At 35.7% G+C, this 18,115-nt stretch overlaps 1 protein-coding gene and 1 pseudogene across 1 annotated transcript in view; both read right to left on the bottom strand.

Moving 5' to 3' along the window:
- The window catches only part of LOC6054186, a 171,320-nt gene that overhangs the window by 91,958 nt on the left and 61,247 nt on the right, over nt 1–18,115 (bottom strand). The gene's annotated exons all lie outside the window — the stretch shown is intronic.
- On the bottom strand, nt 4,127–4,833 carry LOC119766717 (annotated as a pseudogene).

Here is an 18,115-nt window from a genome sequence, read left to right as displayed (position 1 = left end):
AAACTAAAAACTAAAAACTAAAAACTAAAAACTAAAAACTAAAACTAAAAACTAAAAACTAAAAACTAAAAACTAAAAACTAAAACTAAAAACTAAAAACTAAAAACTAAAAACTAAAAACTAAAAACTAAAAACTAAAAACTAAAAACTAAAAACTAAAAACTAAAAACTAAAAACTAAAAACTAAAAACTAAAAACTAAAAACTAAAACTAAAAACTAAAAACTAAAAACTAAAAACTAAAAACTAAAAACTAAAAACTAAAAACTAAAAACTAAAAACTAAAAACTAAAAACTAAAAACTAAAAACTAAAAACTAAAAACTAAAAACTAAAAACTAAAAACTAAAAACTAAAAACTAAAAACTAAAAACTAAAAACTAAAAACTAAAAACTAAAAACTAAAAACTAAAAACTAAAAACTAAAAACTAAAAACTAAAAACTAAAAACTAAAAACTAAAAACTAAAAACTAAAAACTAAAAACTAAAAACTAAAAACTAAAAACTAAAAACTAAAAACTTAAAATTAAAAACTATAGACTATAGACTACAAACTGAATACTTATATTATGTTTTTCTATTTCAGACAATTGCAGAATTGGAATCGGCGTTGGATAAATATTGAAACATTTTAAGAGAACACAAATTAACTTTACAGCCACATGTGATCTTAATAAACAGCGCTAATAGGCAATACCTGATCTATTTAGATCAAGGTAGATATTTTTCAGTAAACGGATTATTGGAAGCTATCGACGGAGTAATTAAACTATCGATGGTCCTTAATTCAGCTTATACTCCGGATGCTAAACCAACATGGACCTTTTTCCAAAAATATTGTTATAATATAAACACGTCGAGCGACCACAATTACACCTGCCTCAACACATTGTTGGCTTACGTTAAGTAAGAATTTAAACTATCACTTATTGTTTAAATGTTCTTAAACATATTTTTTTTCAGAGAGCAATGAGGTTAAAGCTGGTCCTCCTGATGGTGGTGGTGGGAATAAGGAAGAAAAACTATTGAAAGTTTTATTGTAGATTAAAAACTGAATTAAATATCGTTATTGAAAAAAAAAGCTTAAAGAGACTACTTATTTTAAAGATGCAAATATCTGAAACGTAAAGCAACATAAATTAATAGCTAATATTATTGTAACAAGGATAAAGCTTTTTTAAGTACAATGGTTTTTTGTACGCCCAAATAGGGTTTAAGTGGATTTTTGAATAAATTTTGAAAGAAATACTTCGCAGCATTGCTTCACAAAAAACTCTTTGTGAGGGTACCATATGTAAAATGTTTTCTTGTAATTTTTTTAGCAATGAAAAAATAAAGAAATCAAAATTGAATTACCATTAAATTGACATGGAGCTTTAGGACCCTATTAATAAAAAATATGCATCACCCCAGTCACGACGTTCTAGCAGGATTCTTAGAGAATTCTAGCAGAGCGAAAATATTCTTACTAGAACGCTGCCATCATCCTGCTAGATTTTCTCAAGAATTCTTTGAGAATTCTAGCTCAAATGCAATAACCGGTTCTAGCAGGAGTCGGCGAAATTACCGGTTATGTGAGAATCCTGCTAGAATGCTGTGAGAACTATTCTGACAGATCATTCTATTAGAATCCTGTGAGAATTTTGCTAGAATTAACTGGCAAGCATTTCTGCTAGAATCCTGCCAGAATTTTGCTAGAATAGAATGGATTGAAATTTGTTGGGTGAAAATATTTGTTTACGATTTTTGGTCAATGTTCTTGCACATAAAACCAATTAAAAAATGTTTTTATTAAAACTAATCACATCTTACAAAACGTCATGCACACACATTTTCATTTAAGCACTTTCAATTTCACGTGTTCTGGAGGGATGGGTGGGATTGAAACGACCGCTGTCAGCATCTTGCTCGCGTTTTAATGTGCCAGTTCCACATGGACACATTCGTGAGTTCTTTTTAAAGGAACTCCACGTGTTGGCGTCGATGAAATCGTAGTCAAAATCCGTTGCTATGCTCCCCGGCTTCGTTCCGGGAAAAATCCGAGCTCCCATCGGAAGAATTCGTCTCGATATGATTCCTGTGGATATGAAAGCAGAATGTTATTTATTTTGAATAGATAGAAACTACCCCAGTTCAATTTACTTACCTAGATTAGGCGGTGCAGGAAAATAATGCATCTCCATCACCGTCAGAAAAAGTAAACTTGTTTGAACAAGTTCAATGACAAAATGGTAATGGCGGCAACCACATTCGCTACAAAGCGATTTGGCGAAAATGACATCATTTTCGACAGATTTTGCTCTGTCAGAATATTCTCACAAAATTCTAACACAATTCTTACAGCAGGGGTGCCCAACCTTTTGGCCCTGCGGGCCAGATCTGATTTTTCTGAAGCAGTGACGGGCCGGAACTAATATTTGATAAAAGTTGATAAAGTAAACACATTTTTTTTTAATTTTTGATGATTGGGTTCTTTTTAAGTAAATAAATAAAAGATGTATTGTTGCAAATAAGATTCATATATCTTGATTATACTGCCCATGTTCACATAAATGTCCCATATGCAAAAACAGCAAGCTGAGAAAAACGTATTTGAAGTTTGTCCCACACATAAGGCTACGTGTTAAGTTTTCACGAAAAAACTGGACTTCCTCCTGATTTCTAGAACAAAGTACTGGATGTTATAGGATCTTTTGAAAGAGCACACGATTTTGAACCAAACTGCATCAATAACTCAAAAGTGATGAAAATGCATATGGGACATTTATGCGATCATGGGCAGTATAGGAATGAAAAACAAAAATAACGTTCAAAAATGTGTTTATTTGACTTAATTAATTTTTGTTTGTTAGAAATTGTATAGTTATTGTTTTTGACGATTGTAACTAAATACCTTGATATAATTTTAATATGAAAAAAAAAAACATTCAAATTTCAATGCTCGTTGCAATTTTTTTTAGTTTGATTTCCTCAACACTTCAATAGAAAAAAAAATCTATGAGACATGATACAAATTATTCAAACGAAATTTGGATTCGAATATCCTTTACAAAAAACTTTTTACGTTGTTGTGCACCTTTATTAAAATATTTTAAAATGGTTGTAAAAACACACAAAATTTGAAAAGTGTAAAAAATATATATTAAATCATTTTCAATTCGTTATTTTCAAAATTCAAAGTTTATGAAAATATATATTTAGCTCCAAAATTTCTTGACTCATTTTGAGACATTTTTTAAAATTTTCAAAATATTTGAAGCGATCTTTTATCAGTATGAATAATTTGCTTTTTTAAGCTTAAAAAACACTTTATCACTGAAAAGTTGTTCTGGAAAAAAAACATTAGTTTTTGTTTACCTGTTTCTTTAAAAAATAGAAAAAAACATCAGTTTGAAGTTAAAAATGGAGAAATTTAAATTTAGTGTCTTTTTGTACATTTTTAGAAAATAATCCAAGCTTTTTCATACATTTCACAATTTTAAATGTATAATTTTGTTTTCTTGCATCATTTTTCAGTTTAAAAATATCAATATAGAAATTATAAGAATTAAACTCAAACATGAAGAATGTTATTACAATATGTTAAAATTTGGTTTAAAGCTTATTTTTTAAATTCAGACAATCAATTTATTTATTTAATATTTCATGAACAGCCTTAAGGGCCGGTCATACAACTATTTCGAAAAGCCGTCGCGGGCCGGATGAAATGGCTTCATGGGCCGGATCCGGCCCGCGGGCCGGACGTTGGGCAGGCCTGTCTTACAGGTTTCGCTCTGTGAGAAATTCTTGCAAAATTCTAACAGAAATCTGGCAGGCCTGCTAGAATCATTCTAGCAGGATTCTAACAGAACAACTTCTGCTAGAAATTTCCGTGACCGGGACAATGGAGCACTTCCACTCAATTATTCCTAAATGGGAGAACTTTCATATTTGTACCACTTGAATCCGGTGCTCCATTTGACACCTAACTGCTCGATTTTTACAAAATGAATAGTTAAATCTGATCGTGTACACGGTCAATTCACAGATTTTTTTTTGTGAAAACAAAACATAAACAAACAAACAAAACCAGTCAGCTGCAAGCTCGATCCAAGTAAACCGCGCGCAAAAATTGCCAAGTTTTGAAGTTCTCGCCACAAAACACTACCCGTGAAGGTCGCTTGCATTGTTTTTATTCGCCGTAATCAGCTCAATTATGCGCTGGCCGGTCTTGCTGGTGTTCTCCAGAATGTCGACGTACTCCTGGTACGGCGTCTTGGCCAACGGCAGGTCCTTCCACAGATTTGGCGTCAGAAAAGCGTACGTCTTGACGATGGCCGTGTAGGTAGCCTTGGCAAAGTTACCCAGCGTGGTCGTCGAACCGCGCGTCAGCGTGTAGCAATCCTTGATACCGCGGCCATCTGGAGCAGCTTCTTCGGGACCGGAGCTAACACAATGCCGGTACCACGGCGAGCCGGGATGAGGCGCACCAGGAGCGGACCGCACTTGCCGAAGATCTTGCAGGGCACGGTGTGGGGCTTGCCGATCTTGTTACTCCAATAACCACGGCGAACCGGCATGACCGACAGCTTGGCCAGGATGATGGCACCACGGATGGCGGTGGCCACTTCCTTGCTGCACTTGACGCCGAGACCGATGTGGCCGTTGAGTCACCGATGGCGATGAACGCCTTGAAGGGGGTACGCTGACCGGCACGGGTCTACTTCTGGACGGGCATGATCTTCAGCACTTCGTCCTTGAGCGAGCGGCTCATGGAAAAATCGATGATCTCGAACTCTTTGATCGTGAGCGAGTACATCAGGTACATATCCTCCATGGGTGCGGATCTTGCCATCACCGGCACCGTCGCGAGAACCAAATCCTCCTCTGAATCCACCACGGGCTGGAGCTGCGTCCGCCAAATCCGCCCAAATCTTTAACGAACCTGGTTCCTGCTCCTCTTCGCAGTACGTCGGATCACCAGAGTTTAGCTGAGCGCGTGAGAAAAGGATGAAAATTTGGACCGCAAAAATTGGAGGTAAATTGCAATTGAACCGTGTAATAGTACTTAGGCCAAAGCACTTATTTAGTCTTAAAACTCAGAAACGTCTTTTTTTTTGAAAATTATTTTTAAAAAACTAGTGTGAATAATCGCTAAATTAGCTTAACTAACCAAAAAACCTAGCAAGAACAACGAAAAAACAAGCTAAACCAGCCAAAAGGCTGGGTAAATACGAGCAGCTTTTTGGGCAAAAATGATTTTTTTTTTGAAATCTTGCTAAAAAAACTAGTAAGACTAACCAAAATACCTGCAAAAACAGCAAAAAAGCTAGCTATACCAGCCAAGAGGCTGGGTAAAAGGTTTCCGCTGTGGTGGCATTAATGGAAAATTTTGAAAATTATTCCAAAAAAAATGGTTGAAACAGCAAAAAAAAATGCTGGACTAACTAGAAAACGCGCAAGAATACCATAAAATCTAGCTAAAATAGCTAACAGACCTTCTCAAAACATACAGCTTTTGAGACTGACAGCATTTTTCCAGCTGGCAAATTAGTAAAATTTACTAAAAATTTAGCTAGATTTATCATTTTTAGGACCTGGATCCAGCTGTCAAATCCAGGATTTTTTTTTAGGATTTCCAGCTAAAAAAAATCGTGGTTGAAAAAACAACCAATTTTTTTAGGGTTTTTAACCGAAAATTAGTAAGATTCACGATAAACCTTCTTTCCGTGTAAATATTAAAAAATCTGTAAATTTTCAAGAATGTTTTTATTGATTCTGTGTCTTGGACAAAGTTGTAGGTATTGATGAAAGCTATTCAGAAAAAATAGCAACATGGAAAAATTGGTGATTTTTTAATTAACTTTTTTTCACAAAAAATCTGTTTCTCAAAATGAGTATTTTTTAATCTTTCATTTTTTAGTTTTTATTTTAGGTGACAAAACCCCGCATGTTTTAAGCCATTTAGAAGCTTGGATCAAAATTTTTCCAACGAGTTATAATTTTTTTTAAATAGTGATTTCTGTAAAAAAAAAAATTGTACTTAAAATTTTTTGACCTAATTTTTTATGTTAAATTGAATTTGCAAGATCGGAAACTGTTTTTAATCATGCGCAATCGATTCCCCAGAAAATTTTATGTGAAAATTGACATTATACTTTATTTTGTTCCTTTCAAGATTTGTGCCCTTTTTTGTCTACTTTACAGTGATCAAAAAGGTCTTAAATAGAAACGAGAAATGGGTTGACACCCTGTAGATGTGCCACCCTGTCTTCCAACCATGTCAAAATTTCTTGGAATAAGTAGCTTAACAATTTTTCCTAAGACACCAACGCTTTAAAAGGTCAAGTTAGGGCTTGGTTGACACCCTGTAGGTGTGTCACCCTGCATGTCAATATTTTTAAATAAAAGCCACATTCATATACAACAACTTTCCCTAAGACACCATTATGCTAGGTTGCTTCCGTATTACGTTAAAAAATAAGATTTCGAAATATCTACCGAAGTACTGGCAGTGTTGGCAAGAAATATAATTTTCAGCACTTATTTTGAAATGCCTCTTTTAAAAACTCTGTATCTTTTTCCAGAAGCAAGATAGGACCATACTTTCTTCGGGAAAGTTTTAGAGGACATTCAGGGCTATACTTCTACGGTGTTAGTTTTTAAATCGAGTAAAAAATAAAATGTAAAAAAGAGGGTTTTCCCATACAAATTTCCATACAAATTTGAATCGCTTTGCGGAAAGCCGGGTCAAACCCAATCGCTCCCAAATTTTGGGGGGTTGTTTGGGGGCCCAAATGGGACCGAAAAATGCCTGTTCTGAAAAATCGATCATGTCGAGCCACCCTAGTCTACATATTTGTGGGTATAATATTACATATGATTTCTTAAAATAATACGAAACTTTGATATTATTCAGACCTTTTGCTCATAGCTGAATAACTTCTTTTTTTAAGCCGATGTTTACAATAAATTATGCATAACATTACGAAATTTTATGTAAAATTACACCTAAAAAATGTAACTCATCAGTATGAGAAGCCTTCTTGCTTTTGAACACATGAAACGGAAATCTGTGAAAAATTTCTATCGTTTCTATAGTTTTTTGAAATAAGTGCAACTTGAGATGGAAAAATACCTTATATGTGCTTCGACTGGGCTGCCGAGTTTAGCTCGTCACGTGACCGGGCCCAACGTAATCGGTTAACTTTTTTACGCCGAAAGTAGATTTGTAATTCAGGGGTAGCACAATAAATCAACTTGTAGGCAGGCGATTGAATATTTATTCAGGACTTGAAATGCGTCACGAAATGTCATCCAAATAAAAGACGAGGGGAGAGCGAAATTTTGCTGAAAAGCTCCCCTTTTGCTTCCCCTTTGCGCTCACAATATAACAAGCACACACGTTTCGTAATCAAAATAAATGAAATCATAACAATCTGTGAAAGCCGGTTGGCATAGGCAAAATAAAAAGTGCCTTTTCTATTTATTCAATTGCTGCTGCCTTTCAAATCGGCCAAATATCCTGAACGTGTCTGGCGCAGATGTTTTACCCCCTTTTTTCTTCCTTCTTATTTTTCTCCTTAACAACCTCGGAGTCTCTCGTCATCATAATACTTCACACATATTTCAGCATAACGAACGTCACCACCACCGAATTGATCGTTGACAGCTTCTCAACCAGCCTCTTCTTTTTTCCGCTCGCTTCGCATATGTGCGATGTGGGCGGGAAACAAATCCCTAGTCCGTGTGGGTGGGTAACAGGATAAGTCTCGTTGGTGGGGTGGAAATCGCTGCCGGGAGAAATAGATTTCCGCCGATTTGCCAACTGGGAGGGCAGTGATAGGAGAAGGAGACTAAGTGGCGTTTCATAGTGTAGTTGGGATAACTGCGTGGATTTGAGTTTTAAAAGAATTCTTTTCAAAAATGCAATTACAGTACAATAAATATATCTCAAGCAATGGCTTTTGGATTTGGTGGGTAATTTTTTTTTGTTTTGAGTTTTGTTTGGCATTTTACGGAATTTTACTCCTCACCGTTTAATGTATTTTTCATAATAATCGATAGTGAACTGGTTGAAAGGTGTTTCACAATTTTCAAAATTTGTTTTTTTTTTGAAATTTTTTAGATAATTATTTCAGTAATTCTCCGCCAACTCACAGAGCAGTTGTTTTCAATTTGCGTGAAACTTTGTCTTTAGGGTTTATTTTTATCCCTGATCACAAATTCGAGCTCAACTTTTTGATGTTTCGATACAGAGGGGTGGTAAGACCCCTTCCATTTTAGAACATTCGAAAAAATACGTACGTTCAGTTATTTGCAGCCTGGAATGGTGATGATTTAAGATTTGGTGTCAAAGGTAATTTATGTAAAATTTATGGCGTACTCAGAATTTCGAAAAAAATAATATTTTTCATCGAAAAAAGGAAATAAACAGTTTCAAAAATCTGCCTTTTTTCGTTTCTCAACTTTAAAAAAATGCGCCATTTTTTCAGTTTAGAGATGAAAAAAGCAGTTTTTTTTTGAAACTATTTTTGTATTTTCCTTGTGAAAAAAAAGTGCATTTCCGTCGTGTAATTACTTACTTTTTCTGTCATAAAACTTAAATCAAATTGGTTACTCATGTTGATTTGGAAGACGTTATGACCGATGTTTACCAAGCAGTCATTTTCAAGTTGAACTTTGGATGGTTCTGATAATTTTCCATGTTTTCCAACTATTTGAACCACACAAAAAACATATTTCCACGCCAAAGTTCCTATTCTAAACATATTTGTGAACAGAAGTTGTAAAATGTATAAACGCTGTAAATTTTTAATTTTCCCAGCTTTTTTAAATAATTGCTCAAATTAGTGGATGGAATGCAGATATTTAATCATTCTAAACGGAATTTTATAGTACAATGACTCTTTTATAAGCCCTCTTATTGACAAAAGCAGATTTTGTAGGTATAAAATTATACAGGACATTTAAAAAGGGGGTATATGGAAGCGTTGTCCCGCCACGAAAAAATACAATTATTTAATTTGCAATAGTTCATGAAATCGGATTTGCATCATATTTTGGATTCTTTTCGTACTCGAAAAACCCTTTAAAATTCTTATTAGAATTCGAAAATTGGTCAAAAGGAACCAGAGTTACGACTGACGCAAGTTTGCGTTGTCCCGTCACGGCAATTTTTTGGACAAGGCACGAATTCAAAAAAAGGTGCCAGTTTCCACACATTCCCTGAGTACTTTGGAGTATTCTATGGCACACATTCAAGTTCAGCGACCCCAAATTAGTAGAATTTGATCCGATGATTGCCTGTTCCACATCTGAAATAAAAATCAAATTTTCTAGCTTCGCCATATTGGCCGCCATCTTGGATTTTACATTCCCTGAGTATTTTGGAATATTCTAGGGCTCATATTCAAGTTTAGCAGTTGAATGTGACCTGCTCTTTGCCGGTTACATTTCTTTATAAAATATCGAATATTCTAGCACCGCCATTTTGGCCGCCATCTTGGATTGCACATTTCCTGAATATTTTGGAGTATTCTAGGAGTCATTCGAGCTCAGTGACCCCAAATTAGTTAAAGTTGACTAGTCAGTAGAGATTTTCACGATTGCTTCATTCCGTGACGGGACAACGCGAGCAAAACCCTCTTCTGCAAAATATCTGCGTTGTCCCGTCACGAAAAGAAGTAACCTGTCAAATCAACAAAATTTGACGAAATTGGGTGATCCAGGAAGCAAAATCTTCGTTTTTTTATTTTAGAAACTGTAGAAAAAGGTTTTTCCAAAAACTTACTAGGAGAGCAAAGTTCTTCACTTTTGTTTATAAAAATCAAAATGATCCAATTGTACGATGTTGTCCCGTCACGCTGCATTTGTACCTCTCTTGACTCAATTTTTTTGTTTTTTAATGTTTGCTGGAGTGAATCTTATTGGAAATTTAATGTACTTTCCAAATTTGTATAAATATTGGTGCCTTTTCTCACAGATTTTAAAGTTATTAGCAAAAAACTGAAAACATATGCGTACAAACGTTGTCCCGTCACGAAAGAATCGGTCATCTACAAATATACGATCTAAAATGTATCTCATGTTTTCTTATAAAAATAATTATTTTATGGCAGAATAATTGAAATCCTTAATTTTAATAAATGTTGTATTGCAATAAAATTATAAAAAGAAAACAAATGTAAACCTCTGTGTAATTTATTTTGGTTAGACAAATTAGATTATGGAAGACTTGTGGTAATACTAAAACTAGAACTATTTTTTTGAAATCTCGAAATTTATCCCTTGTCTATGGATGAGGTCGAGTATGGGTAAACATTTAAAATAAGCTTAATTTCAAATCACAAGACTCATTTTTAAAATTTGAAGCATAAGTATCAAAAAAATAGCTTAATGCATTAATACAGTTAAATCTAGTGCAAAATATCAGTGAATTCATTAAAAATAATTAAGTTTCGCGTCTTTTATTTAATAAAAAAAATCTAAAATAATCGTTGCAAAGTGCATTGTTTAGATAAGTACTATTCTTTCAAAGAAAATTAAATTTTGAGGAATAATTAGATTTTCACCCCTGATTTTTGGTATACATTGAAGGAAAGCGGACAGAAAAATGAAAAAAAATGCATCCGGTTAATTATTTATTTTTCTATGATTTTCAGACTGATTTGTTTCAAAAGTACAAATTTGGTGTCTCAATAATCTTTTACACATATTGTAGTCGATGTAAAATTGAAATACCACTCCAGGAAAGCACCGGAAGGCACATTGTTACACCGGTACCAACAGTATACAGGAGGCAAGAGAAGGCAGCTTTTGAAAGCCTGTAATGCTCAACAACTCAAGAACTCAAGTAGAAGAGGACGCAGCAGCAGCAGTGGCTCCACACGCCAATTGAATTCCGCCCACGTAGACGCTTCGTCATACTCAAGTGGAAATCAATAGAATGATGCGAAACCAGTCGCACAGTCACTCACTTCCCCTCAATACCCTAAGCCATAGTCTGGTAGAAGGCCCATCTTCCCATATAAATTCTGCACGCATGGAAAACGGAAAAGTTGCTGATCGCTCCAGGGCAGAATAGAAGGCTTTTCCTGTGTTGTGTTGCGTTGCGTTCTGCGAGGAGAGTTGGAAGAAATATTTATGCTAAGCAAAACCACTTCACGCAGTTTGTTTTGCGGCTGGCAGCTGGTTTGTTGGAGTGAATAAAGTGGGTGTGTTTGTGTGTGTGTTTGAGGTGAAAGTATGTGCGTTATCATGCAAGAATATTTGCCGAGTTGCTCACAGTCTACAGGTCTTGCGGTGTAATGTAGGCGGTAGCTTTGTTACACAACATCACAACATTAGGCTATTTTTTGCTGATTTAATGTTGTCTACATTGATGGAAAAGTGAGCAAATTGTTTGAAATGCTTTTTTTAGATTTTTATGAAAGTCTCTCAGAGAAGTTTTTGAAATTAAAATTATTGAACATAAAACATAAAACATAAAACATAAAACATAAAACATAAAACATAAAACATAAAACATAAAACATAAAACATAAAACATAAAACATAAAACATAAAACATAAAACATAAAACATAAAACATAAAACATAAAACATAAAACATAAACATAAGACATAAGACATAAGACATAAGACATAAGACATAAGACATAAAACATAAGACATAAACATAAAACATAAGACATAAAACATAAGACATAAACATAAAACATAAAGACATAAGACATAAAACATAAAACATAAAACATAAGACATAAAACATAAAGACATAAAGACATAAGACATAAGACATAAACATAAGACATAAAACATAAGACATAAGACATAAAACATAAACATAAGACATAAAACATAAAACATAAACATAAAACATAAAACATAAAACATAAAACATAAAACATAAGACATAAACATAAAACATAAAACATAAAACATAAAACATAAAACATAAAACATAAAACATAAAACATAAAACATAAAACATAAAACATAAAACATAAAACATAAAACATAAAACATAAAACATAAAACATAAAACATAAAACATAAAACATAAAACGATAATTGATTTTATATTTATTTTAATTGTGAAGGTTACCTGCTATTTTGATTTTTTATCTATTATGTTTTTTATTTATTTCATTTCAAAGCGAAAAAAGCCCAGAAGTTGCTAAATTAAAGAGATTTTGTGTTACCGATACAATCTGGAAAAAAAAAACTTTCAAGCATAGCAAAACAAACAAACTGTGAACTATGGTATGAGATAACTTCAATTTACATTAGTTTTTCTACGTTTGCCTCTGTCTTTTTTAATTAAAATCTGACCATGCTTCCTTTCTCACTCACAATTGGAAAAACGCTAGATAATTGTTTGCACCTTCCGTTCCATCTGGCCAAATTCAGTTTCGTAGACTTTCCAAGTAATTTCAGAAAATTTCATTCCCTTCGCTGCTGCTGCCGCCTTCAAGTCTCGTTGAGCGAAAAAAGCAAAGTACTCTCGGTAAACGCTTAGCAAATGAAATCTCATCACGCCAGCTCAGCCGAAACATTGTTTCTATTTCCAAAAAAAAAAAACAGAAAAGATGACTCTACAATAGACGCAAGAAAAGTTAAAATTCTCATTTTCATTCTGTCGAGTGCTGGGCGGGAAAAACTTGTATTAAAATCGTGCGACTCGTTCGGAGGAAACGAGTTTAATATTTTCGCATTTCGTACCATTTCTGTTTTGAGGGGGCGAATCTCTCTCCCGAAACAAGTGCCCCACACCATAGTCCTTGAAATTAAGACGGAAAAGCGGAAAAGACGTTATGCAAATGGAAAGAAAAGCGGGAAAACCTCGAGTTGTACCGAAAGGGTGGCAACGGCTGGTTCTCTAGAACGAAAACAGCTTCCCCTCGTCGGAAGATCCTCTTCTCGTCCTTGGACCAACACAACACACACTTTCACACACAGAGACAAACTGTGTCACTTTTTGTACCGAGCGCCAAAAACCTCCTGCGGATGAAGAAACAAAACAGTTGTTCAGTCCCACCCTCATCTCCTCAATCCTCTTCCTTTCCCCCACCAACTTGACACCAAAAACCCAATTCTTTCTCCCCGACAGTTTCCGCCTCGTTCCTCATGTTGTTTTCTGTTGTTGTGTTGTGTTGGGTAAAACATGTTTTGCTGCTCTTTCTCCCAGTTCCGCTCAACGTCCTCCTCCCGCACACTGTGTTGGTTTCCGGGATCCACACTCATTTTCCATTGTTCTGGGGGATGGGTGGTTTTCTTGTAATGCATTGTTTTTCCTAGTGATCCATGAATCTTTTGTTTTTGTTCTGAGATGTTTTGTGTCTTCTTCGTCGAATCTATCTTGAAGTTAAAGGTGAATTCTTAAATCGTTGAATCATGAAAATTATAAATTCTAAACCAAATGTATTTTGAATCGATCAAGGATATTGACCAAAGTCATCTTTTCTTCAATAACCCCTGGATAATTCTCTGCCAACTCACACAGCAGTTGCCCCGACCCCTCTTCGATTTGCGTGAAACTTTGTCCTAAAGAGTAACCTTTGTCCCTGATCACGAATCCGAGGTCCATTTTTTTATATCTCCTGACGGAGTGTCCCACACGACCCCTTTCCTTTTTGAACATGCGAAAAAAGAGGTGTTTTTCAATAATTTGCAGCCTAAGGAGGTGAAGAGATAGAAATTAGGTGTCAATGGGACTTTTATGTAAAATTAGACGCCCGATTTAATGGCGTACTCAAAATTCCGAAAAAGCGTATTTTTCATTGAAAAAACACTAAAAAAGTTTTAAAAACTCACCCATTTTCCGTTACTCGACTGTAAAATTTTTTGGAACATGTCATTTTATGGGAAATTTAATGTAATTTTCGAATCTACATTAAAGGGACATTTTTTCATTTAGAACAACATTTTTCATTTTAAAATGTCGTGTTTTTTCTAACTTTGCAGAGATATTTTTTAGAGTGTAATAATGTTCTACAAAGTTTTGATATATAAACATAAGGGGTTTGCTTATAAACATCACGAGTTATCGTGATTTTACGAAAAAAAAAGTTTTGAAAAAAGGTTATTTTTTGCGTTTCTCTCTGTATGATGATGAACGGCCATGATCGATGACGACCGATAGAATTAGACCCCCGAGCTCATTAAAAAAAAACCAGTCAAAAAAACTCATAAGTTCCAACTACGCGAATCGAGCCAGAAACCTTTAACAGACCATCTCAATGACTAAACTGCACTCCCTTGTGGACCACCGATCAGTGAGGTACTCCTGGATATTAGCTCCTGAAAAGTGCTTTTTAAAAGTGCAAAAAATGCCTCACGGCAAAAAAAAGAGGCGGTCCTCACCAGCAGGATCGGCAGATTTGAAGAAGCTAAAGAATGCCGAAGCGCTACCTGCAAAGCCAGGCAGTTTGAGCAAGGACGCTCAAAATTCGTCTGGAAACCAGTTCGCTACCCTCCCTGTGGACGTGAGCGAGAAGGAAGAATTTGAACGACGGGAAAAGTTGCCACCCATTTTTGTGAAAACATCATCATCGGATTCGGTGCGAAAGTGGCTGACCGGGTTTATCAAATCTGGTGCTTTACGAGCTTCCATTCGCTTGTGTGCTGATGGACTCAAAATTCTGCTACCTAGCAGAAAGGATAACAACTACGTTCTGGATTTCCTGAACAACAAAAAGATTGAATACTACAGCCATGACGATCCAGGTAAACGCCCCATGAAGCAGGTCCTCCGTGGTCTGTACGACATGGATGTTAGTGTGCTGAAAGAAGAGCTCAAAACTCTGAAGTTGAACGTAATCGAAGTCTTCAAGATGACGAGACACAACAAGGACATCAAGTATCGTGATCAACTGTACCTGGTTCATCTCGAGAAAGGATCAACAATGCCGTCTGAGCTGAAAGCAGTTCGGGCAATTTTTCAACATCATCGTGACTTGGGAGCGTTATCGTCCAGTGCACCGTGACGTGACACAGTGTTCGAACGGTTTGCAGTTTGGACATGGTGGAAGGAACTGTTTCATCAAGAGTCGTTGTGCAACCTGCGGAGGTGAGCACAAAACTCAAGCTTGCGAAACAATCAACGAGAACATCGAAGCGAAATGCTTCAATTGCGGCGGCGACCATTCTACCAAGAATCGGAGCTGCCCAAAACGTGCTAAGTTTGTAAAAATTCGGCAGCAAGCGACGACGAGGCACCAACCAAATCGTCGCAAAACACCACCAGCATACACGGACGTGGATTTTCCTGCTTTGGCGTCACCTGGAGCGGGATCTGTTCGAGTGGTTCCAAATCTGCAGCCATTACCGTTGAATCAGCGGCAAAAAGTTGCAGAGAATACAACACCTCCTGGTTTCAGTCAGCAACCGAAGGAAAACCAACCAGCATCAACGGATGAAGGCAGTAGTGACCTGTTTTCACCACAAGAACTTCTGAACATTTTCATCGAGATGACAACAACACTGCGTGGTTGCAAAACTCGCCAGGAACAAGTAAGAACGCTTGGAGGATTTATCTTAAAATACAGTTCGTAGTTTACTCGTTCTAATGATTTTGAATATTTCAATGAATTTATTTTTTTTAGTTTTAAGTTAGGATTAGTTGTTAAAGTGATTTTTTTTCTTTTTTACCCAAATGTATTCGATTCAACGCAAAAATGTAAAACAATTTGAAGTAAATAAAATAAATGTGATCAGTTAATAATAAAATGAAAAATACAACAAAGATGAAGAGCATTAGGCCATACCACTTAGCATGTAAAAGAAATGTAATTATTATAAGAAAGTTCAATAAAGACATATTTAATTTCAAAAAAAAATGACTAAACTGCCTCGGCCACCACAGCTTGTGGCTGACTGAAGTCAACCCCTCTCATTTTTTTTCTGAAGATCTGTTAACCCAGAATATGAAACTTTTTTGTCAAAACCTCGCTCCACAAGCGTTTCTTGAGCTATTTTAGGAATCTAGGTCAAATCTTAGCAAAGGTGAAAGTTGTAGGAGAAAATCGATTTTTTTTTTAAACTCAATTTTCATACGGTTTTGTTTGCAAGGTGCGCTATTTCCATCCACATATTTCCAAAAGTGAAATTCTTATAGAAAATTCAAAGCTCTCCAACTTTGTCGAACATACCAAAGCTAAAAAACTCGATCCTGAAAAGTTATTTGCGATTCAAAAAAGTCATATTTGCTTGAAAACATGTTTTCACCAACATCAGGCTCGAGTATCAATGGTGCTTAAAATAACCCAATAAAGAGATTTACGCTTGTGGAGCAGGGGTCATTTTTTTCTGGGCACACTAGATAACATTCATCATAAACAACCCAGTTTCAGTCAATTTGAACCGTCAGGCATTAGGCACAAGAGCAAACTGTTGTCACAATTCGACCAATTCGTGGATTAGAATATTGAAAATTTGAGAGTATGAAAGATTGAATGAACTTACTTAACCATTTATCAAACTCACTGATGTAGAAAACAGTTCTGTTTTTTTCCAAGAAAATATCTTTAAACAAACCTTTCTAAAATTTCGGTCAGCAAAAAGAGCCCAGCCTAATTGGTAGCTCATATTGCTCAGGGCAATTTCCTTGAGAAAATCCTCCTTGCCTACCCTAGTAACGAGAGCATTAAGGAAAAAAAACCTACGCTACCTTTTTCCTTCAATTTTCCACCCAAGCCTGTATTCGACAGCTTTTTCATCAGTTTCATCTCAACGCTTTTCAATTTGATTTGACTTTGACAGGTTGGCTCAAAGCTTGGTCAGTCGTGGGCTGATGAAAAGGTTTTCTGATCAACGCGCAATCACGCTTCGGCCGGAAAAGAACCCGTCGACGGATTCAATTAAATCTCTGCGTGAACCGTCCCACCTCCCCTCTTCATGCGTTTCATTGTAAGTTATAGAATAGCCGATGAGCAGGCCATGAATCATCGTCCGTTTGGTCCTTTCAATCACTGCTGAGCCGAGAGTGATTCTTTTTCCATTTTTTTGTGTGCTGCGAAACCCGGCCTGCTTTGATAACCAACCGTATTCACCAGGATCGACCTGGCTTACTGGGCAAATGCATCCGACCAACCACCGACCAAACACTGACTCTTCACAGCCTCCTTGACCCGAAAAAAAAGTTGCACGTGTTTGACACCCACAACTGCTCGCTCCAGGCTCTCTGTTTGCTCCGGTTTCTTTGTGTTGGGCTCTGAATGTTTCTCAAGAGCTCATTCGGTGCATCCTGGGAAACCCCTCCACCCGACCACGCTGGTTGCTATTCATTCCGGGTTTTCCCTCTGTTTTTTTTCTCTCTCGAATGCAGGATCCATCAAGGATGGGGTTTTCTCTTTTTTGTCTTGACTTTCTCGTTTCGTTTCCTGGGTGATTAAAACGGGCGGAATGGAAAAATAATTAACAACTCACTCGTGAGCTGGTCTCTGGAAAATGGAAATATTTTTGGAAAAAAATTATTTTGTGAAAAATTGAAAGAAGTATAGGTTTTCAAGTCACCAAAAGTTTCTAATTCCTAAAGTATCTCAAATTCCAAGTCACCAAAAGTATCCAGTTAACTTTTCTTACAAAAGAATTTCAATAGGAATAAAATTTAAAGAAATCCATTTTGATTAACTTAAAAACAACCTAAGACAAAAAATCCTCATAAATCCACTTGTGACGGACTGTCCTTTCGGAAACCTCGGGAAATGATCCATTCTACCTCACCTCAAACAATTTATTTCCAAATCTTTACTTTTTCAAAAAACAAAATTATAATAATAAATAATAATTTTGTCTTTCTCTAATCTACAACTTTGAAGCAAAGCGTTGCACTGTCAACAATAACCCTGCAAAGTAACCAAAACACACACATTTATAATAGAAAATGACTCTTGATTTTTTTTCCAGGGCCGATCCTACAAATGAAAATAAATAAATGAAAGTCAAATTTGGAATCTAAACGCATACAATTAATTAAATAATGACAAAAGCTAATTTGCTGAAACCCAAAACTTTTCAAGCCTCTACTTTCCACAATATGCCTTTGAAAAATCCACCAGCAAACCATGCAAATCTCTTCCCCCTTTTCCGTCCTTTCCCAGAGTTCAAACTTTACCCAATGAGGGAATAAATTT

The sequence above is a fragment of the Culex quinquefasciatus genome, chromosome 2 (genome assembly GCF_015732765.1).
Source record: "Culex quinquefasciatus strain JHB chromosome 2, VPISU_Cqui_1.0_pri_paternal, whole genome shotgun sequence".
Taxonomy (NCBI): domain Eukaryota; kingdom Metazoa; phylum Arthropoda; class Insecta; order Diptera; family Culicidae; genus Culex; species Culex quinquefasciatus.
The sequence above is the reverse complement of the archived record's forward strand: the minus strand, read 5'-3'. Positions and strand labels throughout refer to the sequence as shown.